We start from the raw sequence: 26606 nt of genomic DNA, 5'->3' as shown, positions 1-26606 counted from the left end.
AAGTGGATTCCTATGGGTGAGATTTATTCCTCCTTGCTTTTAAAGCATCTTGCATTCCAATGCATTTTAAACATTAAAGAAAATATGCTTATGGAATTATAGAAATGTTAGCTTTTGAAAGGACTTGAAATAATTAGTTTATAATTTCAGAAAGTTATGCTTATATTTTGTTCTCGTATCATTTTCAGAAACTTTCTAGAGTGTGAAATGTAATATATGAAATCTGTCTTTGTCTTCCTGTCTTGCTCCAACTTAGAAAAAATACTTTTCTATTTATTTATCACTCTGCAATTCTAACATATGTGTTCTCATGAACTTGAAAATAACAATTTCAAGTACAATAGCTGAATAATTATGTGTGATACAATACATAGAGTCATTCCATATTTGGTTGCTAAGTTAGAAGGACAGAAGAACAAAAATCACAGCACTGACTATAATCAATGAATCTGTACCTCCCTAGTCACATGATCTTGTTTGAATTACTGCAATCTTCAGAATATTAGTTTCCTCATACATAAAATGGTGATGATAAAATTTGCATTGTTTACTCCAAGGTGTTTTTGCAGACATCAAATGAGGTAAGGTAATATGCATAAAATCAATTTGAAAAATACAGAATGCTATCCACATGTGCATCATTTTTGTCATTTTTACATTATGCGAAGTATTGTATTCATATCCTTTTTTATTTTTAGTGTACTTTTCTAAAAGTGCTTTCAAGGGAAAAAGGAAAACAAAAACAAGTGCAGTATTAGGAAGTTAAAGACATTGTTCCTATCTTGTTGAGAGAGATTCTTCTTGGTACTTTTGGTACAATCATATTTATGAAACATATTAAAAAGTATAAAAGGATATCAGATAGTTCAAAGAGATTTTTATGTGTGTGTTGACTCACATAAGATAGTTTCCTGCTTATGATAAGTATTTTGTAGTAGTCCCTGTCATCTTATAATAATCATCTTTTCTTTTAAATCTTTAATTATGATATATGTTGACTTAAAAAATAAATCTGGATTCATGAAATTTATTTGGTGAAAAGTAATTATCCTAATAGGAAAATTTTATTTAAATAAATATGGTTCTTTTTGGTCATGGTAATACCTTTCATAAATATTAGACTCAGTAAATTACTGATACTTGCAATATATGATACGCTAGAATAATAAACCCACATTCAATCTTGTATTATGTACCTATGGTATGCACATGTATAATTTACTGTAGTTTGGATTTTAGTTCTGTTGTGTGTAATAGACCTCTGTAAAGAAAATTAAAATTAGCAATCGCTTTACCTCCCTATCTGGACAATGGGGCAGTGAAAAATATAACTGTCTGTACTTGGGTTTTCTTTGAAATAGATACTGACTTTTTATTATTTTTTTTCAATCTATACTGAAGTTGCTTTTCCAAGGAGTATGTATTGAGACAAAACAATTTAAAAATATCATGAAAAAAACATATATTCTGAAAAGAAAGTAGAATTCACTTTTAGTCTTTACTCTTTGGAGTGCAGGGTAAGATGTGGTAAGCACATCTTTCCACTTTCTAAAAGTACTAGGATACTGAACCGCTGCGTAGTAAAAGGAGATTGAAAAACAATCTCCTAGAGACTAAAAAGTGTTAAGTTGTCCCCCAATGGGAAGACAACGTAAATGAGGCTATTTTGTATAACCACTAATAGGATTGTTTTCGCCTAAATGCTACCCAGAGCTACTATGCTTTTCTAACTTAATTCCTCCAAAAATATCTTTTTTTATATGAAAAGGAGGAATAATTATTTCTTGATATTCAGGAGGAAGTTAATGAAAGTTTTCATTCCACTGATTATCTTGACTACCTCTAACTCAACTAGCTTTACCGGTAACATTGATTTGAACAAATAAATAAAAAAAAGCAGTGTTTGACTATGTGTGCAGTTTTGCGTGAGTGGGAGAGCTTCATGCCCTAGAATTAAAATAGTATCACTGAAATGCATTTTAAGTATGAACAAATCTATTCAGAAGATATATTTATATCTAACACTGCTATTAATGATGTGACACTATCACAAACACATTTACTTTACATGTGGCCAAACTAAAGAACAATCCTCAGAAGCCAAATTGTATCTCTCAGTAAAGCAACAAAGGTGGGCCGTTCTCTTGATAATTAGTCCCTGTTTGGTAACTTGGTTTTTGGCCCATCGCGATCAAATTATACCTGATGTAAATAACATGCAAAACATGATCTCTTTCAGTTTTAGTGGATTTTCTGTAGTAGCTGATAATAATCAAATATTTTGAAGTGTGTCGGAATGTTTCTTTAAAATGCAAAAAAGAAATCCTATATGTGAAGTGAAAAAGACATTTGTGGATGAAGTGGCTACATGTGCAGGCAATATGGTGAGCTTTTACGGCAGATCCTTCAGTTATTTAAAGTGAACGTGTCTACTTATGTTCTGGAAAACGATAAACCTGGCCAGCACTTTTGGTATACTTTAAACATTTAAAAATATTAAAGAAATGTAAGATATTTCAGCATCGTCTTCTCTAAGCCTCAGCCACACTGAAGTTTGTACTATTTCCAAATATTTTTGCCTCATCCCTTTGTCCCCACTTGTCACAGGGCTGACTGTTACTCTTTCTGTTCTTTTTCTTCAATAGCCATTTTCAGTCTTACTCCTTCTCCAAGACGCAGGGAACATGTGACCTCCGTTTTGAGGTCTGTGGTGTCTCATGCGTTCAGAGTGCTTTTATAACTCTTATTGCAGCACTTACCACATCGCATCAGAACTATCTGTTGACACTCCTGTTTGCCCACAAGAACATGAGCTACTCAGAGTCCAGGCCAATACATATATTTTTTAAAAAAATTTATTTCAGAACAGTTTTACATTTATAGAAAAAAATCATAAAAATACTCGAGATTCCATATACCCCACAATCAGCTTCCCCCATTATTAACAACTACCATTAGCATGATACATTTGTTACTATCAATTGATATGTTATTATTACCTAAATCCATACTTTATTCAGATTTCTGTCATCTTTACCTGATGTCCCTCTTCTGTTTCCAGATCCCACCCGGATACCATATCATATTTGGCTATCATGACTCCTTAGGCTCCTTTTGGCTCTGTTTCGGACTTTCCTTGTTTCTGATGACCTTGACAAAGAGTACTGGCCAGATAGTCTGTAGAATATCCTGCAATTATGATTTATTTGGTCCTTTACTCGCCATTAGACTTGGGGCATATATTCTTGGAAAACCACAGAGGTAAAAATCACAGCATAACATGCTATCAACAGGGCATGTCACTATTGATGTCGAGCATCACCTGAGACAGCATTTGTCAGGTTTTGCCATTGGAAAGTTACTCTTTTTTCCCACTTACCCAACTGTACACTTCAGAAGTAATTATCTGTAGTCCACACTTACGGAGTAAGGCAGGCAGAGCATCTGCATAAATTATTAGGAATCTCTGTGTGGGGCATATATCTACTCTCCCATCTTTATCTACTTATTCAACCATTTATTTATATCAGTAGGGACTCAGACATTTTATACTTTGGTGCATAATACAAAACCACCTTGTTTTGTTGCTCCGATGGTTTTAGCTTTGGCCGTTAGAAGCTCCTTTAGTTGAATCCTTTGTCCCTTTGACATACGTCTATCATTGCCTGTGTGCACGTGTGGGTGTTTGGACACGTATGCTCATGCATTCACATCCTCATCTGGGGGCTGTACAATATGCTTCAGGATCGCCTTTGGCATTCCCTGCTCCTGTCCTGGAGTCAGCTTTTTCTTGCAAAGACCCCTCTTTTTTATTTTTATTTTTGTAATTAGGGGATGATACTAGAAAGTAAGATCTTGATATTGAGAGTACTCAATTGCTGCTGGGGTATAGTTGCTTCTAAAACTCTTCAGTTCACAGAGCAAGGAAATATGTGCATATTAACCCAGGTATATACTTATATCTATAAATATTTATATATGTGACCATCTGTATGTATATTAAACTAAACACGAGTTTATACTGATTTCTCCAACTCTAATTCATTACCATTGGAATCATTCTAGCCTCTTCCTCTTGCTTCTCTGTAACCTTCCTTTCCAATAGTGAGAAGCCTGGTCCCCACCATCTGCCAATTTTTTACTTAATTGTTCACATTCAATATAGATCTATAATGAGATCAGAATTGTTAACCTGTACTCATGTGAGAAACAACTTTAGTAACTAGAGAATAGTGCTTATATATAGTTTCTTTTGTCTTAAAAGCTCCACTCATTCCAATGTTGCTTAGGGTAGCACCTTTGCACAATTCCCTTCAGGGAACTTGTCTCACATATTTGTAATATAGTTAGATCATCCCATCACATTCTGCATTCCACGGGGGACCTTCCACCCTCTTCAATGATGCCTCTTAAAAATTGCATGCATTAAGCTTTGTAGGGGAGGAAACATAATTTTTTCTACCCTCTGAGTTCTTGGCTGAGACTCTCTGTAATATAAGACAGATTAACAAGAGCAAAACAAACAAAAATTTATGAACACGTATACCTCACATATACGTGGAAGAAACCAATGAAAACAGAGTATGTCTTAGAGATGGCTCAAGCAGAAATCATAAACATCCAGCTACTTAGTGGGTCATGCAGTGAACCTACCTAGGTGAAGAAATGACATTACTGACAACAAGAAGTCCTCTGCATGCCTTCTGAATATAAACCCCTCCTTCTCTGCTGTGGATTATGTTACCACCATCATGACGTTCATGGTATTTATTTTCTTATATTTTTTGGTAAAGTTATACTAGCTAATAATGCAAGCCTAAGCAATACAGTTAAAATTTTGTTTCTGTCTGAAACATAAATTTGAACTCACCCTTTGTGTCTATAATGTCAGGCTTCCTTTATTCCAAATTTTCTTTTGTTTTCAAAATATTCTAGGGGATATAAACAGCAGATATCCACTACTTCTAAATGTTATGATTTCTTAGAGTTTATAAAATGTAGTTCAATATTCATAAAATTCTGTTGTGGGTTGTATATAAGTTTAATTAAAATATTAGAACAAACCAAAAAGAAGAAGTGAAGACACTTTTTCTTATTCAACATTGCTAAATAAAAATATTCAAGTTTGTATTACTATAAATTTTGCCATTTCCTAGGATTCCTTATACTAAACTCTAACTCAAACCCTGACTATAGCTCTAACACCAAACCTCTGCCAAATTATTTGCAGGAATATGGATATAGGGAAAAGGTCATGTCTAGAAATGGTCCATAAGAGACCTAGTAATTTCAAAATAAATAAAACAGTTTAGCTCGTCTTATAATATGAACTATTTAGACAAACACTACAAACATTAGTTATGGTACATATTTTTGTATTTGTCACGTTTAATAAAAAATACACACTATGTATATTTTTCCCAGAAGTATTGATCAAATTACATATAATTTTTTTGTCCATTTAATGATTATTTTTCCTTCTTGCCAAAACATTTTTCATAATTTTAAAAAGAAATATCCATAACAAAGTGACAACCATATTTCCAGCATAAAATTTAAAAATGAGTCAGACCGTTTTAAAAAAAACATTTAATTTCTAGGACTAGATCATAGAATGAAGTAATAATAAGAAAATGGATTGTGAAAATGTTATAGCAAGAAAAATATCCCAAGAAAATATAAGAGTCAGCAAGAACAGTGAGGAAGGAAAAACTGACTTGAAAAAGCAAAATGAATGAGATGATTGCTACTGTGATGTGATGGTTTTAGTAGCTTTTTTATATTTGGTCTAACATTTTTAATGTAGTTAATGCAGCCATATAGTTAAACTATTTTCCATAGGCAGAATTTATACTCTCAAAAGGTACATCTTCATTCTGTTTTATGTAGCAGGAAGCTGAGGCAAAGAAAGGTTAAGTGGCTTCTTCAAGGCCACAAAGCATCGTGGTGACAAATTCAGGAATAAAATTTAATTTCCTGAACTTCAATTTATGATTTATTCCACTGGATAATTAATAGGAAGGCATTGTACTTTTCATATTAGCTCAACTGATCACTGTGAAAGATTTATCTTTTAAGTTCAACTGAAACACATTTTACTATGAGACCTTTAATTCTTTTGTCACTGATGTAATTAAATGGTTATATTTGTGGCCTAGCCTGGAGGTGGAGTGATTACTTTTATTTTTTCTCCATTTCTTTAAAAAATGGAACCTTTTATCTCCCCCTTTAAAAAGTATTTTTGTTAACTTATTTCACAGACTCTTGTGTGCTTCACTGACTGTTACTTAATAAGAATTGATGAAACTGATAATAGGCGCATATCTTCCCAGACTTTACTGTGTGTATTTAACAATGTGCTAGAATTAATGCCCACTGCAGCCCTCACATATATTATTTTTGATAAAATCGAGTATATTTCAGTCTTAGTGGTTTTTACAAGTAAACATCTGCTATATTCTGCAACTCAAAGATCATTTATTCAAATATTTGAATTAAAAGAGATTAAAGCTGATCAATACAGTGAAACTGAGATTAATCAATTTGGCCATTTAATCTTGATTTGGAGTAAGTCCCTAGAGCAAAAGACTTCTCTTAGGAGTAATTTCTGTTGATAACTCGCCTGACACTAAGTACCTTAATTTATCGTTTAATCTCTCAATATATTGAATGAGTTGTCCAAGTGTATGAATCAAGCAAACATTTAATGTCAAAGTGTGATAACTTGTAATGAAAAGCATGATGCTTTTACTCTTAAGCAGAAAATGTATACATTTAAGAACATTTCAATAACAAGGTTGAGATGTATCGTTTCTGGCCATGGGGAACATTATTCATTTAGATGATTTCCACCAATATAAGCAATAATGAGTATTAGCAATTAGAATAGTTAATACTTACTATTTACTGTGTGCCAGAATCTGTCCGAAGTTCTTTTTTAAAAAACATTAAATGTATCGCGGTGACATTGGTTTCAAGTGTACAATTCTGTGATACGACATCAGTATATTGTATTGTGCGCCCACCACCCAAAGTCAAATCATCTTCTGTCACCGTGTATTTGACGCCCTTTGCTCTTTACAACCCCCCACGCCTTTTCTTCTGGTAACCACTATACTGTTGTCTGTGTCTATGAGTTGTTTTTTCAGTTGTTGCTTTCAGTTTTATTTCCCACATATGAGTGAAATTATATGGTTCTTGCCTGTTTCAGTCCGACTTATTTTGCTCAGCATGATATTGTCAAGATGACTCATCTATCCCGCATAACCTCAATTTGTTTACACCTCAGAACTTTTCAAATGCTGGCTAAGTACCTGGTATTGTAGGTTTTATAAGTTGCACTTGAAAATTAATCTATTTTTCACTGCCCATTATATATTGATCCTTTGAATTAAAAAAATTTATATCCATTTCTGAAAATGTGGTTAATTATAGAATAGATTCCCCACTTCTCCTCTTTAAACACCTAGAAATGCCAGGTAAGATAGAATAGGTGGGCCTTTTAAATGATTATCCGAGCTTTCAAGACAGTTCAAAAAATCTTAGAGGCCAAAAGGGAAAATGAAACTGAAAACTAGAGCAGTTAAAGTACTTGAGTTTGTGGCCACCAAGGGGCAGGGTGGGGGGCGGTCATGGGAGTAGCACAGGAGAACTTTGGGACTGTCATTATCAGCAACCCAGGGCGTGGGTTTCATTCATTGCATGGGGAGATGAGACTAGGACTTGAATCCTCAAGTGGTGGGGAGTTGGAAATGTAGTTCCCATATAAACCTAGTATTCTAAAAGGGCCACCGTGAAAGCAAAAAGGAAAATATGTGACCACTGACACAGGAAAAGCCAAACTAGGACGGTTTCCCTAGTCTGAATTCTCCACTTATTTAAAACAAAGAAACAAAAAGTATCCTATTAATCTAAAGCCTTGGGGGTTCCAGGGTTTGAATTTATACTCCTTGTGTGGTCTGAAAGCCCTTATGACAAAAAATTAACATAGAAATCATGCGAGGCTCCTATTTCTGGGGAACAGTACAAAGCAAAGCTTGTAGAGGAGAGTAACCTCAAGGCATGCAGCTCAGCAACCCCATAGATGAAGCTCCACTGAAGACTGCAAGACCAAAAAGGACACAAATTACCACACAAAAAGGATGTCCAGACAAAATTTCAAGTGGACCCGGATCCGTGTTTCATAAGATTTAAAGATTCTTTGGACGGTGAGCCAGAACCTACTGACGCTGGGATGGATGAGACGCAGAACGCGCACATACGGATCCAGCTGAGCGAAGGCTGCCAGGCAAGGCACACAGTGGGTTGTACCCATGGGCAGGGAAACGATAAGCTGGCACTGTAGGGAACAGCTTCTGGACAAGTGGGGTGGTCAGCAAGGTTTCGAGGGCTCTCTGTTGATTGGCTCAATGTGAATATTTTCATGGCTCCAAGGGCACAGAAGATGTCCTTACTGCCTGCTGCCTGGCTTTCAGGGCAGTTGGGGCTGGTGCATAGTGGCCTCTGAGTATGAGAGCCCCAAAGGGGAAGTGTCTAGGTGCGTCAATCAGCCACTCGAGAAGCGGAACTTGCCCCCAGCCAGGGCCTCCGCAGGGCCTGGGCCAAGACAACATTAAAATAACCCCAAGAGGTGGGGATTAGGGGGCTGGGTGAAAACTGTAAAGGGATTAAGAAGTACAGATTGGTAGTTATGACATAGTCATGGGGGTATAAAGTACAGCATAGGGAATGGAGTCAATAATAGTGTAATAATCATGTATGGTGCGGAGAGGGGTATACTGAAAGCATCTGGAGGAACACTTTTTAAAGTATAGGAGTGCCCGTCCACTATGCTGTGCACCCGAAACTAATACAAAATAACGTTGAATGTAAACCGTGATTGAAAAATAAAAGTTTAAAAAAATAATAAAATAAAAGCATCTGAAAAGAAAAGAAGCCTGATATTATACCCTTAGGAACGTCAGGTACTAGAACCCGTAGATATATGCTAGAAATTAGCTCTGCTCAAAATGAATACTAATATTTTTAAAATCTAAAAGAATGCTTCTAGTTCTGGTGCTGTGTGACAGCATGCATATTAAAAAGGGAACTTGGTCAGCAATACTTCCTAACCCAGACCTCTGTGCCTTTTGATTTGATAGAATTTTCTAGTTTTGTTTTTGGTGTCATGTTGTAGCCTGACAGTTCATCAGCAAGAGCTAGCCTTTAGTTTTTGCTGCTTTCATCAGTGGTGGATTTCAAGCATGCCTAGAATCACCCTACCAGTGCTATCCCATGGCCTGCTTGCCTCTTCGACGTGGGACATCCTTCCTGTCACCAGTCATCCTTCTTGTCTGACTCAAGTGTTGAAACTGTATTGCCTCTAGGCTTGCAGACCACGAACCAAACTGGTACCAATCTCATTGGTAGAGAAACATCTGCTTTTGCTTTGACAGCTAACTACAGGGCAGGCACTGCGCAAAGTGATTTATAGGCATTATTATCTACATTTTACCAAGGAGGAAACTCAATGTACACTGTGGACCCAAATTTATAATTTTAAGTACAGCTCATTATCATCATTTCTAATGGAGTTTCATTCTCTTATTTGCACTTGACTGCTTCCAATACTGTTATGCTCATGCCAACAAATTCAATTGTGAGAATGGAGGGACTATCCAATAAATACTCTGATAGAATGATTCGTTTAGTTAGAGCACTGGGCAAATGTCTGGACCTGTGCTGTTCAATATGGGAGACATTAGCCACGTGTACCTGTTGAGCACTTGACATGTGACTAGACTGGATTGAAATGTGCCATGAGTATAAAATACTCACTAGATATTAAATACTTGGTATGACAAAATAATGCTCAGTATCTCATTCAGAATTTTTATATGGATTACACATTGAAGGGATAATATTTGTTTAAATACACTATATTACAAAAACTTTACCTGCTTCACTTTTTAAAATGTGGCTACTAGAAAATTTTAAATTTAATATGTGACACGCCATGTATTTCTATCAGACAGTGCTGTTCTAGAAAGTGAGCGGGATCTCCGGCTTGAAATGACCCAGAGCCTTGGGTGTAGGTTGATTGGACCTCCGCCATGGCTGGGCTAAAAGACTTATCCAAATCACCTGACTTCACTAAAGGTCCTGTTAAGGTGGGGACTGTGAGCACCCACTCAGAGTGCTACAGGAGTTAGCTCGGACATGTGAAAACTGGCCATGAAGGAATATGCGAACATAGGTGTCCTCCGTTGTAATTCGGTCTGATCTGGAATCTTTACCTTGGTTTGTTTTCATTAATGGAGTGTTGACATTTATAGCCTTAACTCAGTCTTTCAAATGACACTGATTATCATCAATACAAATCATTGATTAATACTCATTTAATACTAAGTATTGGTTCATATGTGTGGAGAAATCTCAAAAAAAAATCTTGTTTCTATGCACTCTGTTGGCCAGTGAAGTCCAATGTCTAAAGTGACATAAAATATGAAAACATGCATTTCTTGCATTTCCACTTTTCATTTGATTGTGTGTATGCATATTAAAAACTTTGATTTATTAACATCATTTCTTTTTGGAAAAAACCTGTTTTGGGAGGGATCACATTCAAAAACCTATTTGAGTATGATTCCACTTATACGAGCTCACTACAAAAAAAAAAAAGAAATTCATACAGACAGAAAATAGAATAGAGGTTACAGGGGCTAGAGGCGGGCATGGGGAGTTATTGTTTAATGGGTATAGAGTTTAAGCTTTGGGTGATAAAAATTATGAAAATGAATAGTGGTGATGGATGTACAACATTGCGAGCATACTAAATGCCAACTAAATTTGCATTTAAAATGGTTACAACAGTAAATTTTATGTCCTGTATAGTTTACCCCCAGAAAAGTTCGTATAGAAACAGACTCATAGATACAGAGAACAGACTGAAAGCTGTCAGAAGGGAGGAGGTTGGAGGCGGAGTGAAAAAGGTCAAGGGGTTAAACAAAACAAAAAAACTCCTCAGAGTGTGGGGAAGGGGATGAGGAGAGGTAGATGAGGGTAAAGCGGGGATAGGTGGTGATGGAAGGAGGCTTGACATGGGGTGGTGAACACACAATACAACATACAGACAATGTGTTGTGGAACTGCACACCTGAAACATAATCTTATTAACCAATGTCATTGTCTATACGGCATTAATAAAATAAAAATTAATAAAATTGTATGTATAATTCATATAGATTTCATTATCCGATTGAATAAATTCAATTGAATTTTTTTTAAATGGCCATTCTTAACAGTTTGAAGTATTTTTTTAATTATCATATCAAAAAATCTTTAAAGCATCATTTCCCTTTTTCATGTTGGCTTTCCAGTCTGGCAGACATTGATTTTCTTCCATAAAACTTATTAAACTCAAGCCATTGTGCTGGCACTTTGTATTAACTACTTTTAGTTTTGACATCAGCAGGAATGACAAAGAACTCACCATTGCACCTATTTCAAAAAAGAAGCTCTGGAGAGGGAGGTTCGCCAGGACAAGGGAAATAAATGTCTGCTGCCCAACATGCTCTGTCCTGTCGGTCTCATCAAAGCAGAGGTTGAAAACGAACTAGGATCATGCGTTCCTCATGAGGATAGATGGCGACAAAATGAAAATGAAAATAAACATACTCTCAAAATCAAAAACTAAATAAAAGTTCAACTTTTAAGTATTAAATAGAACATAAGAGGACCTAGCATCTTGAGGAAAGATTCCAACATGTTTTATGACAATTAAGTCTCTGAATGCCATGAATAAAGATGGCTGTAACCTCAATGCTAAATTGCATTTAGTACCTTGCTCCATGCAAACTCTTTAAAATATGAAAACTAAGCTTAGTATATAATGTCAATGCTAAAACTCTTAAAACGTATGTGATATTGGATGAGATATATTTCTTTTATTTTTTACTTTTTAAAATTATTTATTTATATTGTTGCTTAAGTGCAGTTGTCCCCATTTGCCCCCCACCACTTTCCCCCGCCCCACCCACTCCCACCTCCCTCCCTCAGTCCTACCCCCCTTTGGCTTTGTCCGTGGGTCCTTTATACATGTTCCTTGATTTGACCCTTCCCCTTCTTTCCCCATTATCACCCTCCCCCCTCCCCTCTGGTTACTCTCAGTTTGTTTTTTATTTTCATATCTCTAGTTCTATTTTGCTCATTTCTTTGTTTTATTGACTAGGTTCCACTTATAGGTGAGGTCATATGGTATTTGTCTTTCAGCTCCTGGCTTATTTCACTTACCATAATACTCTCCGGTTCCATTCATGCTGTTGTGAAGGGTAGTAGCTCGCTCTTTCTGCTGCATAGTATTTCATTATGTAATTGTACCACAGTTTTTTGATCCACTCATTTACTGATGGGCACTTAAGCTGTTTCCAGCACTTGACTATGATAAATAACGCTGCTATGAACATTGGGGTGCATAGGTTCTTTTGAATTGGTGTTTCAGGATTCTTAAGGTGTAATCCCAGCAGCGTAATCACTGGGGTCAAAAGGCAGTTCCATTTTTAGGTTCTTGAGGAAATTCCATACTGTTTTCTACAGTGGCTGCACCAGTCTGCATTCCTACCAACAGTGTACTAGGGTTCCCTTTTCTCCACAAGACAAGCTATATTTCTAAATGGTTCAGTAAATTAATTACATTTTTTAATGTAATAATACCTACAACTTCATATAAACATATGTGTATATTATATATATATATTTTTCATTTATTTAGAGAATTATTCAACCTATTTTAAATATAGTTCTTGTATTCCTAATTTTATTGTCGCTGTTTAGTGGCAAGAAATTCATTACCTGGTATAAATAAAACAAAGTTGATTAGTTTAAGCATAGGTTCCTACTGGACTTAATGATATTATATCATTCTGATATTAGTTTGCATAAATTCCTATTATCTTATTTTTCAAAACAAACAATAATACCTAGAATCTACAACTGAATAATTACAAAAGCAGAATGATCATGCTGCTATTTCACTGTGGGGGGTTAATAAACTGAATTTTGTCAGCCTAATGTGTATAGGACTAAGGAAAATTTAAAACCACAAGCCAATTTTCTATCATACTTACTTTGTGTTTTATTCTTAATGGAGTCCCAGGTTTATATTTCTTCTTTCCTATATACCAAATTAAAAAGGACAGTAAGAACTTGTGGAGAGTTGTTGAAAAAGTACAGTAATAATTAGAGATAGAGAAAATACAATAGGTTAAAGGGATTGAGAATGTTGCGATTTTTTTAAAGATTTTATTTAGTTTTTAGAGAGGGGGAGAAGAGGGAGAAAGAGGGAGAGAAACATCAATGTGTGGTTGCCTCTCGCACGCCCCCTACTGGGGAACCTGGTGTGCAACCCAGGCCTGTGCCCTGACCGGGAATCGAATCTGCAACCCTTTGTTTTGCAGGCTGGCATTCAATCCACTGAGCCACAACAGCCAGGGCAAAATATTACTATTTTTGTATTAAGAAAAAAAACAACTATGGTGTACTATAATAATATGTTAAGGATTGGGGAAATTCAGAATAATAGAAGAGTAACTATCAGTTACTTTATTAAAAATACAATGGTTTTCATGATGATTTAGAAGTTGTTTCTTTTTTTATTGTCTACATGTGGCAGTATGTTTACTTTCTCTAGCTCTCACCTTTTCTGGTCAATGGGAAGATTAAATTTATAGCTCTGTGAATTTAGCATTTGACAGTAGCTCCTTAAAAATTTATTATTCAATACTGGGAGAGATTTCTGGTACTGTCTTCTTTGGAAGTCTTTTAAAATAGGATAAAATCCCAACTGAGGTAGGTTTAGGCATAGGCAAGCTGGAGGAAAATCGCTAAGGCTCTAGTGACTTTTCATTATGTTAACTTTTATTACTCATATATTTCAGAGATATTTTATAGTTAACTTTTATTACTCATATATTTCAGGAAGCAATTAAGAATATCAAAACATTAGGTTTTGCTATGACAGGTCAAAAACTACATAATATTTTTTAAAATTTTATTTAGTTTTTCTCTTTATTTTTTATTTTTAATTAATTTATTGGGGTGACCAACGGTAGGTTTCAGGGGTACATCCTACAATACATCACCTGTATATTGTATATTTGTTCACCACCCCAAGTCTTCCCCCCCATTTACCCCCCTTTACCCTCTGTACCTCCCCCACCCACCTTTTCCTCTGTTAATCACCATACTGTTGTTCGTGTCTTTGACTTTTTTTGCTTAATCCCTTCACTTTTTTCACCCAGTCCCCCAATACTCCTTCCTTCTGACAGCTGTCAGTCTGTTTTCTGTATCTATGAGTTTGTTTCTATTTTGTCTGTTTATTTTGTCCTTTAGATTTCACGTAAGTGAAATCACATGGTCCTTGTTTTTCTCTGACTGCCTTATTTCACTTAGCATAATGCCCTCCAGGTTCATCTGTGCTGTCAAAAAAAGTAAGATTTGCTTCTTTTTTACAGCCAAGTAGTGTTTCACTGTGTAAATGTACAACAGATTTTTTATATACGTCGTCTACTGATGGGCACTTGGGCTGCTTGCAAATCTTGACTATTGTAAATAATGTTGCTTTGAACATAGGGATGCATATATTCTTTTAAGTTAGTGTTTCAGGTTTATTCAGATATATTACCAGAAGTGGAATCACTGGGCCACAAGGCAGTTTCATTTTTAATTTCTAAGTTTTTTAACTATTTGAAAGAGCATTTATTATGTTTACAATATGAAAAGGTCTAAGGTCTACTAAGTATATTTCAAGGTTTTCACTTGTCTTTCATGTAGTATTTTGAAGGCTGTTTCTCAAAGATAAAATCAAGAGGTAACTCTTAACTTGCAATTGATGTGGCTACTACATGATACATACTTAGAAGAATTTTTAAAACTACCTTTGAGAAAACTACGTGGAAATGGAATGGTTTTTTTCATGTCAGAATATATGGCTTTTGCATCTCAGAGGATTTAATGTTTTCATTTCTTAAAATGCTTAACCAAAGATTTTAGTCATTATGTTAGCATCTGGTGTTCCATCTGGAGGACCTAAAAAATCCAGTGAATTGTAAATGGACAGTTCAACATGGATATTCAAATTAAAGGCTTTTCAGTGGTAAGCACACAATACAATATACAGATGATGTGTTGTAGAATTGTATACCTGAAACCTATATAATTTTACTAACCAATGTTATTTCAATAAAGTCAGTAAAAAAAAAAAGACGTTTTATGAATCATTTGTAAGACATGAAGAAATTCCAGTAGCTTGCACTATACCTTAACGAGAAGATCTCACTGTATATTTCTTAATCATCTGTTGGGTTTAGCATTGGGTTCCACTCCAACATACCAACCAGGACTTCCTGAAATACAAACAGCATCAAAAATTTTTTATGAATATCATTGACTTTGTCTCAGTACACACTACAATATGTTTACCAGGGAAATTAAAAACTTGAAGTTAACATGTAAGAGGTATTATTTTCAATACAGAAGTACTGTCTATAGTCACTGCTGTTTTCTGGTGTTAACAAAAGTAATTTTGGAACTTTTCCTGATGTTCCATTAGAATTAGGCTTTTCCTGCACTGCCATCTTTTGAAGAACATATTTGCTTATTCACTAAACCTTGACACATACTCTAAACATGAATATAAGTGCTGCTGTTTCTATCCTCTGCCTTCTAAATCTTATGATTTCTAATATTTGTTTTATATTTTTGTATATGTATATTTTAATTATTAAAGTGGATATTCTAGAGATTATATAAAAATATCCAGAACTCTACAAAGTTCTGATACGATTTCATTCATAATTCTTATTATCTTAAAATGTTCTTACAGAAAAGCACATTTCTTTGTCAATTGCATTATAATCAGATCTATAACCATGTCATTAAAAGTTTGGTTTTCAGTACTTAAGTTATGATCACAAAGCAAATGCTGAACTTTTTTAAACATTGGGGTTTGCTCTGTCAAATTAGGATGAAAGAAAGGCACTGAAACATATGTCCTTCTTTAAAAAAAGAAGGAAAATTTACATTTTAAGCTTATTAAGGGAAATTATGGCTCCTGGATGTCATGAACATATCCTGTTTCTTTAATGCATCAGTCTTTACGAGTCCCTGATTAAAAATATAACTTGAAAACAGAATGTTTCTAATTAGATATTGTTGCTATGGTACTGTTGAGCTAGTTAATGCTATAACCCTTTCAGAATAATGAAGCTGATAGCAATTGTCACCATGAAACATGATGGAAGGGAATGAAGTAGCAGAAATGTGAAAAATATCCATTAATATTAAAACCATATGTTATGGGGAGGGGGCAAAGAGGTAGTAAGCTATTTGCTATTCACTGGTTGGTTATGACGTTGCTAAAATTAGATTAAAGCAAAAAAAGTTGAGTACACATATAATGAAATAGTTTTAAGGATGGCTTCCATTTGGGATATATAATCAGATCATTTTATGTTAATCTGATTTCTCTTTGAGTTAAATAACCTCAATAGTGTTGACCTGCCTTTTCGTGTGTTTTTATTCAACAAAATCATTTCATAAACATTTTGTAAGAAATTAAATTACATTCAGAACAATTGTATACTTATACATGCTCCCTTTAATATATAATTGTATAAATCAATGCACATTATAGTTAGACAGAGCTAAGAAATTATAGATAGTTTCTGTGTTGGTAATATTCAAATAACAGAATAAAATAGTTCTTTACCCCTAATCACTAGAGAAGTACTTTTCTTGGTGATAGACAACAAGGGAATGAAACAAAGGTAAGACAACAAGTTTGAAGAATAAGTAATAGTTTTCAGATATATGTAGGAGGTAGCACGAAAGAATTAGATGATTAATTATTTATGAGTGCTGATAGATGGGGACTGAGTTTATGTTTGGAAGATTTGAATTTTGAGGAATTTCAAGATGAGCCTGTTTGAAGAGAAGGGTTAAGTTTTTTTATTTCTTGGTTTTTAACTGCGAGTAACTAATGACTGAAATAGCAAGGACATATTATTATATCTTCTAACAAGATATTCTAGAGATTATATAAAATGTTCCAGTTGTAGGGCAGGCCCAGGGCCAGTAATTCAGCAGCTAAAATGGCATGATGAAGGACGCTTTTGTCTAGTTAGTGTGTTTGTTTGTTTGTTTCTTTCTTTCTTTCTTTCTCTCCCTTTAATTTAGAAACACCTGTAATGACATATTTTTATCATTCAAATAATTTCCAACAACTGATTCAAATCAAATTTAGTTTGAGAATTTGTGCTTGATATGTCTCACTTTTTTTTCTGATTATATCATTCCAAGTCCTGGAGCAGAATGACAAAGTATTTCAACAGTGCACCTCTAGAAGTGGTTGTCTTCCACTTCACTTCTGTTGGAGTCCATTAGCAATAGAGGTGAGCCTCTGTGATGTAAACATACCAGGTGTACCCTCAGTTGGAGTCTAATACATGTTTTCATGTGTGTTCCTGTGCTTTGCCAACTAGTTGCTTCGTGGGTGGGTGTGGCAGAGCAGACTTTCTTTTCTTGATATAGAGCTGTTGCTGGGAAGCAGCTGCTCAGCCAAAGAATTCTGTCTCCCAGACCCTCTTGCTTCTGGGTAGAGTTCGAGACTAGTTCTCAACAATGAATACAGAGGAAACGAGGAGGGGTCACTACTGAGCCAAAGTAGAGAAGAAAAGTATATCCTTTCTGCCATCAATTGCGGGATGCAGAGAATGCCAACATGCCAGTGGAGAGAAGGAGCCCAGGTCTCTAAATCACATCGTGGAGAAAGCTGCTCACTGACCAGAAAGACTCTCATTGTTTGCTTTTGTGAATGAGAAATGAGCATGAATTAACGTAAGACACTGAAATCATGGAGTGTACTTGCATGGCAGCTAGCCTTACCCTGAGTAGCACAGTTAGGCACATTTGGCTAATGCAGAAGCATCCGAACAACAGTGTTCACAAAAGGTCTCAAAATGAAATTACTAAACTACACAACTGCCACTTTTCCTGTCCGTGGGAATGCCCTTGTCCGTGCTGTTTCTCCTTTTGCTCTGCACACCCTCCGGATCTCTGCATGGTGAAAGCCTACCTACTTTTCAAGGGCCAGCTCAAAACCCACCTCAGGCCTTCCGTGCTTTCCTCCTACATCAGGACAGTCCCTTTTTCCACAGAAGTCATATTGCTGTTTGACACTGTGTTTCCTAGACGGTTATCTGGCTATTTGGATGTATTGCCACTTCTTCACGATGGCCTCTAAGTTAATCGAGGTTAAGACTTTGTCTTGTCTCTTTTGGTTTTGTATGTAATTCTGCATTATTTAGCACATGGTAGAAGATAATTAATAAGTACTTTTTGAAATGTTGAGTAAACAAAAACTGAATTGGGTGTGTATTTTAGGAACATATTCTATTGTAAATAATTCAGTTATTTTTTTTTTTTTAGTCTTAATCAGAAACCTCCTATGCAGTAGTTATTTCAGGGCCTTCATCTATTCATAAAATGGAACTGTTTTATTTGAAAGTCTTTATATATTCATTATGCTTGAATTAATATGTAATGATCCTAATGAGCTATAAAAGCTGTTATTTATCACAAAAATGCTAATAATAATATGATTTTTTAAAGTCAGCTCAAAATATTTTCCTCGTACAAGGTCAACTGAAGTGTTTTTTAAAATTCACATAGTTCTGGCAATTTACCCATAAAACATATCGCAGTATATTTTACAGTTGGAATCTTTAAAAAACACTACAATATGAAAAATAATAAGAGTACCAAGACAGCCTGGAAGACTAATGCTAACAGACGACACACACAGGAAAAAAAAGAAAAATAAACATGAGAAAGTAGGCAAAAGGGGTGATAGGGAAATGAAAAGGAAGGAATAAAAAATCTTGGTCTTTTTGAGGAGGGAATGTTTTCTGAGCATTAATTCAAGAGGGAAACTTGTCATTAAGTTTATTTTTGTAGTAATACTTATAACTGTATACTATTAAAAACTCAAATGTCCAAAAATGATAAGGAAATGAGTTTATAAATTATGTGAGGCAGTGCCATACAGTGGAAAGAGGCTGGATTAGAGTGAGGTGACTTCAGTTACGGTCCTCTTTCAACCAGGTTTAGAAAAGTGTCTTAAGCCTTACTTGAAAACTAGGGAACTCTTTGGTCCCTTCTAGGGCTAAAACTTTCTAATGCAATAAATTGTTTAAAAGTTCACACTGTTGGGATTTTAGCAACTTTCTGAATGTCTTATCTCTTCATAATTTGGGGGAGGACAGCCAGCTCTTCTTGATAGAGTAAAATCTCCAAAAGCCAATAAACTCTCATCCATTCTTTCAAGGCATGCTGATTAAATGTCTGGCTTCTGATCTAAATCAGGGTATTTTTTCCCTAAAATGATTCCATTGGGGAGTTAACTTTTCAGAGTTAATTTCTTTGGTCTACACAAAATTAAGATGAGAGATAAATTATATTTAGGCACTGAATACAGTGCTGAGCATGTTATAGACTCTCAATAAAAGTTTGTTTCCTCCCTCTGGTGCAAAAAACAAAATGAAAACCTAAAAGCAAAAATAAGTTAGCTACATGTCTATTCTGCTGTCAAGTGGTTGTTTGTCACAGGGAATACTCATTACTGTGATACAAGCCATGGTAAAATTTTATTTTAAAATTATATGACAGAAAATATCAATTAATATTCCCTGATTCATTTCAGTCATGATTATATAAGTTGGGTGCTTTCCATTAACTGTGCATCTCTTTAATGCAAATGCAAAGAAAAGAGGATTCTGTTGATGGTAGTGATGACTAGCACTTATTGAATGCTTACTATATGCACCATTCTAAGCTTATTTTATACTTTATCTAATTTAAACTGGATTCTAGGTAACATAGTAGCTTAAAGTGACCTGTTTGTTTACTGCATTTTACCATCTATTGACATTCAGTAGACTCTGTAGATGTAATAAGTCCATTCTTCATTCATTTTACAAAAACTAATTTCTTATTCATGTGCAGTGTGGGCACTGTGAGAAATCAAAGAATGAGTTAGGCAGAGACCTCCTGGGGCAGTTATCATCCAGCAAAAGAAGTAAATTATGCACACAATCGGATGCAAAATGAGAAGTGGTATAAGAAAGATAGTTGTATAAGTTGGTGGGAATTCTAGGAAGGCCATAGAAAATCTACACAAATAGGATTTGAGGTCCTCCTTCAAGGAGATCAATATTTGAACATGAGGATATCACATTATTTTTTTTTAATCTGAACTTTGTAAAGACTTTATCAAATGGATTAATACAAAGAGAGGGGACTGTTGCAACGGGAAGAGGAGAGACATTGCAATAAGACCACTCTGGCCACGAAACCTGCAAGGCCCTCTAGGATCAGGCAAAAAGAGTTTTTCTTTTAAAACAGTGAGGAGGAAACAAGGCTAGAAAGATCTGGTTGGGAGGAAGTGGGATGACCAAGAATGGCATGATGGGACAGTAGATCATAAAATATTTTACCCTTTGGCCAACCTACTCTGTGGAATGACTCTACAGGAAGGGTTGCACGCTAGTTCAGACTGAGGATAGGTTAAAGTGTAGGGCAGTGGGGGAGGAGAGAATCTTAACCAAAATACATAATGAGCATTTTGTTCTGGTTGATCAGTGGGAATAACAGTTTGGCTAATCATGAGGCAAAGAATAGGACTGTTGAGAGTCTGTGCTCGGCCTTATCATAGGTAAACACAGGGGGCATCCAGGAGTCTTAGCAAAATCATATGGAGAAGTGTAATTTTTTTTTTTTTTTTTTTTTGCAGAAAGCTATTTTCTGGAACACAGTAGGATGGGGGACTGCTTAACCCAAACTGTTTTCCAGAATCACAGGGCTTGGGTGAAATTCAACATGTCAAGGATGTGGGAAGAAAGAAAATGAATGTGATGTGCATGGGAAGCATTTTATGTAGCTGGGTTGTGGAGATTCCTGAAGGAGCACACTAATAAATAATGATAGTTTCTTTTGAGTGCCAGGCACTGTTCTAAGCACCTTACCTCTATGAACTCAGTTAATCCTCACAGCCATCCAATAATGCAGATAAAATCATTCTCCCATTTTATGGACGAGGAATTTGGATTTGGGGGGAAGATAAGCGACTTAGTCCCACAGCTAGTAAGATGTACATTCAGGAAGCCCATGTCTCCCAACAACTAATCTGATCCCTTTTCATTACTTCAAACTGTTCTTTTAATCCAAAGAGAGATGGGATAAAACTGCTTGAATACGAGAGAGGACAGACATAGGCTTCAATTTTCTACCTCCCAACAAAAAAGTTGGCTCCAACGAATACATATGAGAGAAGTTGTGGGACACAAAAGAAACACCATAGAAGACCAGAGAGCCCAAGTTTGGAGGTGGTAATAGCAGCACCCAATGGAACTTGACAAAAGAGAATGATAATTAACAGGGAAGGTTGTGGATGCAGGGAAATAAAACACTGAACCAGTCAGAACAGAAGGGCCACTGCTTGCATTGGTTTCTGTTTGTGTGAAAATACAGAAGGGGCTGGTGATTGGGATCAGCCTTAACACTGTCATCTTTGTAGGCCCAGGTTTTGGGGCATCATTTGGATCTGAATGTGATTATGACAGACCTTGATATGAGAGTTGGGTAGGAAATGTCTGCCATTTCAGCCATTAAGGGTATCCCTGAGCTACACCGAAGGCATCTTCAGTAGTACAGTTTAGCCTTACAGAGTAAGGGACAATCATTGCTTCCACCAGGCATTCAGTTCACCTTCCCTTTACCAGCTGCATTTGCATTTGCTTTTACTGTTCACATCTACCATTGTTTTCCCTAATGAATAACTTGCGGTTCAGTAGACTCAGTCTAATGAGCCAGGGAGTGCATAGTACATGGTTGAAAATCTTATTGAAAATGTGGCTAAGTATTTGGCATATAAGGTGCTGAACCAAGTTCATCTGGAAAGGATAGTTTGTGTAGAAATACTGACTGCACTAACCAATAGAGGTTTTACTGGAAGTACAATGTAATAATAAAAGCAACTAACTTTTATTGAGCCCGTTTCATGGCTTTCAACTAAAAGCCATGGGTGAAAAGAGGTAAAGATGGGTAGGTACTGTCCCATCTTTACCTCTTTTCACCTTCCAAGGAACCTATTTGCTAGGAGATATGGTTTCCAATTTACGGATGAACAAATTCAAATTAACAGCATTTAATTGCTTTGCCCAAGAACTTGTACTTTACTTCTTAAAACCAAGTTTTGAACCCAGACCTCCCCAACTTTAAATGTCTTCTATACCATTTTACTCTGAATCAGTTACTCGCATTTTTTAGACTAATCAGCAATAGCTCCACTACCTAATAGCTGTGTAATCCTGGGGAAATTATTTAACTGCTCTATGACTTAGTTTCATCATCTGAAAATTGAGGGCAATCATATCTTCATCATAGGATAATTATGAGGATTAAATAGATTAATATGTATAAGGCATTTGAAAGGCCTATGTAGCTGCCCTTTTTATGTGCTAGCTATGATGATGTAGAGGCCAATGAAACTATGCTTGCTCTGTCTTAAAAACTCAAAGTGAATAGCCAGACTCACATCTCAATGTGACTTTGTATGCTCCAGGAACAGGATTGAGTATATATACTTGGCTCCCCCACACTCTTCTAGCAGTTCAATTAAAGTAAAATTGCAGAGAATTGGGATCATTTGTTTATTCTTAATTGAATTCTAATGTAATTTTCTTTAAAAAACCTTTTAAATTGGGAAATCTCCTTTATGTCTGCCTTTAAACTTTTCTGTGCTCTGACAGCAAAATTTTATCTAAGAGGACAGGGTGGCAGCTTAGACAACTGGGTTTTGGAAAACTTAAGAAAAAATAAAACAGGATTTGAATAGCTAACAGAATATTGAAGGAAATGAACAAAGTTGGAGGGCTGACACTACATGACTTCAATACTTACTATAAAACCACAAGAACCAGCGCAGTGTAGTATTGGCGAAAGAATAAACAAATAGATCAGTGGAACAGAAAAAAGAGCCCAGAAATAGACCCACATAAATATAGTCAACTGATCTCTGACAAAGGAGCAAAGGCAATGCAATGGAGTAGAGAGTATTTTCAACAAATAGTGCCATAAATACTGGACATCTATGCAAAAAAAAAAAAAAAAGTTAATCTAGACAGACATTGCACCCTCCAAAAAATAACTCAAAATGTATGACAAACATAAATGTAAAATGAAAAGCTATAAAACTTCTAGGAAGTAATATGAAGGAGGAAGAAACTGTCCTTTACTCTCTTAGATTCTTTCGGGTAGTCTAATAATTAAATCTAAAGAGACAGAATGACAAGAGAAAATAACCAAATTTAATTATGTACGTATATATGGAAACCCCGCATGCTGAGACAGTCAGGCACCCACACACATGAGAGGCCTAGGAACAGAAAGATAAAATGAGCTATATATGACATTCTGAGTTAAGGATGAAGTAAGGTACCTTGGGCCTTCAAAGGGTCATTGCAGGATAATGAGAAATGCGGGTGTTTAGTAATTAGTAGTTTGTCCTGCCCTATATATAAGTCAAAAAAGGTTATCTCTGATAATCTCTTATTATGAGCAAGGCACTAATCGGAATTATTCTAAGTAATTAAGAGGTGGAGGCAAAGTTTATCTTGAGCCCACAGGGTCTCTCTTGCCTTTAGCTCAAAATAATCTGCATACCACAGAGGCGCATCTTGGGGTGATTCTTTCTGAAACCTTATAATAACATAGGAGAAAATCTAGAAGACCTTTGATTTGGTGATGATTTGTAGATACAACACCAAAGACATGATCCAAGAAGGAAAGAATTAATAAGCTGAACTTCAATAAAATTTAAACATTCTCCCATGAGAAAGACGATGGCAAGAGAATAAGAAGACAAGTTCACAGGCTAGAGAAAAAAAATATTTACAAAAGACATATCTTATAAAGGAATATTATCTAAAATATACAAAGAATTCTTAAAACTCAACAAAAAGAAAACAAGCAAATGGACCAAAGACCTTTACACACAGCTCACCAGAGAAGTTAACCAGGTGGGAGATAAGCATATGAAAAGATGCTCCACATCATATGTTTGCTAGTGAAATAATTCAGTCAGAGAAAGATAAATACCATATGATTTCACTCATATGTAGAATCTAAAGAACAAAATAAATGAAGAAACAAAATTGAAACAGACTAAAAATAAACACCGTAAGATACAACTACAAACGTATCAGAATGGCCATCGGAAGGCATGGAGGAAAATTAAATGCATATTACTAAGTAAAAAAAGCTGATCTGAATAGGCTACATAGTGTATGATTCCAACTCTATGACCTTTTGGAAAAGGCCAAGTTATGGGAACAGTAAGAGGATCAGTCTTTACCAGGAGTGAGGGTGGGGGCTGGAGAGATGAATAAACAGAGAACAGGCTTTTCAGTGCAGTGAATATCCTCTGTAGGTATTTGTCCAAACCCATAATATGTACAACACAAAGAGTAAGCCCTAATATAAACTATGGACTCTGGCCAATTATGATGTGTTGATGTAAGTTCATCAGTTGTAACAAAGGTACCACTCTGGTGGGGGCTCATGCTGATGGGAGAAACAGTGCGCGCGTGAAGGCCGTGGGTATATGTCAGTTCTCTGTACCTTTCCTTCAATTTGTCTTTTAACCTCAAACTGCTCTTAAAAAAATAAATTCTTTGATAAAAAATAATAAAGAAGTTGCATGGTATTGCCCTGGTAGGAAGACTTTAGGATCATAAAGTGTTAAGAAACATTTAGTCACATTTCCCATTTGCATGGAACATGGCAATGTTAACATTCTGTTGACTTTGTTACTCCTCATGGTGGTTGGGCTCCATGGAGTCTGAGTTCTCCTGTCTGAAATATATATGCTGCTAGGCATGAACTATGATCAGAGATCAAACTGGTCAACAAAGAAGTAACAGGGGAAAGAAAAGGGTGTAAAAAGCGAGGTTCTTTGCATCACCATTAAGTATGGAGAGCTCAGAGGCAAGGAATGAGGGCAGAAGCAACCAGCCAGGAATTCAAATCTAGATTGAAGTCAAAGTTATTTTAAAGCCTGTGAGGTTGGGGTGTGTCCACGTGCAGACACCAGTGCTCATTTGCCTCAGCAATGGCTTTAGACAGCCCTCGGAGTGTGTGATAACTGTATGCTCTGGTTAGTGTGAGGTTTGTAGATAAATCAGGCTGAGTTGAAGGGTTTATAGTAGGGCTTGCACATGATATTGTGAACAATGTACTAGAACTGGTCTTAAACATTTTAAATATAAAAGATGAAATTAAGCTCATTTAGAAGTTCCACAGTTTTCTATGTAACTGTGACTTTTGCCAGTTGCTGCCTTGAAGCAGAGGAGAAAAGAGTCAACACTGGCCTCTCTTTTCAGTCCTTACTGACTACACAAATGCTCACGCAAATGGCTACCGATATTTGTTTTGTTGGAAAAAATCTTCCCATTCTAGAACACAAAATGAGTAAAAACCATCTAAAACTGGATTATACTAATTTCTTCTGTTTCTCAAAACAAAGAAAGAACGAAGATACAATTTATACAAGCCTGGGCCTGAGGAAACTGGGGTTTGTATGCTAAGCTTAGGGCACCCTTCTGCTGCTAGCTTGTCTACCTCAAAACCAGTCCCCAAGCTGTGAAAACATGTTGTGACTAACTCGATGTTACCCAAAGGCTAAAGTCCCAAATCCTTGGTTGGTTCATCAAACCATCAATCATTAGCCCCCACTCACATTCCCCTACCATTATCAATCTCTTTTTGCCTATTTACACTTTAAATTTTAACCAAACTGAACTTTCTTGAATATGTTCCAATGATCTGCCTGGATCACTATCTAAACTCACTATATACATTCCCTTGGTTAATTAACTCCAGTGTACCCTTCAAGTCTGTTTATAAAAGATGTTTATGAAAGAGTTCACCCCAAGGTTAACTCTTTCCTTAGCCCTCGAATGAAGTCACTCCCCATGTACACGCTCAGAATATCAAAGCACGTCTGTTTTAAATATGTTTATAGTGATATATATAAAGTTTCTCAAACTTTAATGTACATAGGAGTTGCATGGGGGTCTTGTTAAAATGCATATTCTGAGGCAGGGCAATGCCAGTGCTGCAGCTCCCAGAGCACAGGTGGAGTAGCAAGGGTTTAGGTTATCTGCTTCCCTTGATGCGAAGACAGGGCCCTCGCAGCCTGGCACACACAGTAGGTCTTGACTTAACAGCTACTGGATGTGAAGATTCTATTTAAAAAGCAACAGAATCTTTACAATACAGCGATTTCAGTTTAAAATACCAGCAGTGCTTATAAATAACCACTTGAGAAGAACCTTGTTAACTTCCTTCCCTCCTTCTGTAGCTTGGTATTTCCATCTGTTTATTCTGTCTCTTTGCTTCAAAGTTCACAAGTGTCTGGAACTTTCCCCCCAACCGCCTCCTTAAACCTCTATTCCTGTCACACCCTGAAGGCAATTTCAACAGTAGCTCTTCTGAAAATGAAAGGCAAAGGAAGC

General features: G+C 35.9%; 1 protein-coding gene across 1 annotated transcript in view; it reads left to right on the top strand.

Annotated features, from left to right (window-relative positions):
* The window catches only part of IL1RAPL1 (interleukin 1 receptor accessory protein like 1), a 1150627-nt gene that overhangs the window by 659540 nt on the left and 464481 nt on the right, over positions 1 to 26606 (top strand). The window lies entirely within an intron of this gene.

The sequence above is a fragment of the Pteronotus mesoamericanus genome, unplaced genomic scaffold (assembly GCF_021234165.1).
Source record: "Pteronotus mesoamericanus isolate MK-2021 breed Mesoamerican mustached bat unplaced genomic scaffold, CSHL_Meso_final contig_173, whole genome shotgun sequence".
Taxonomy (NCBI): domain Eukaryota; kingdom Metazoa; phylum Chordata; class Mammalia; order Chiroptera; family Mormoopidae; genus Pteronotus; species Pteronotus mesoamericanus.
Note: the sequence above shows the minus strand (reverse complement) of the source record. Positions and strands in the feature narration are given on the sequence as shown.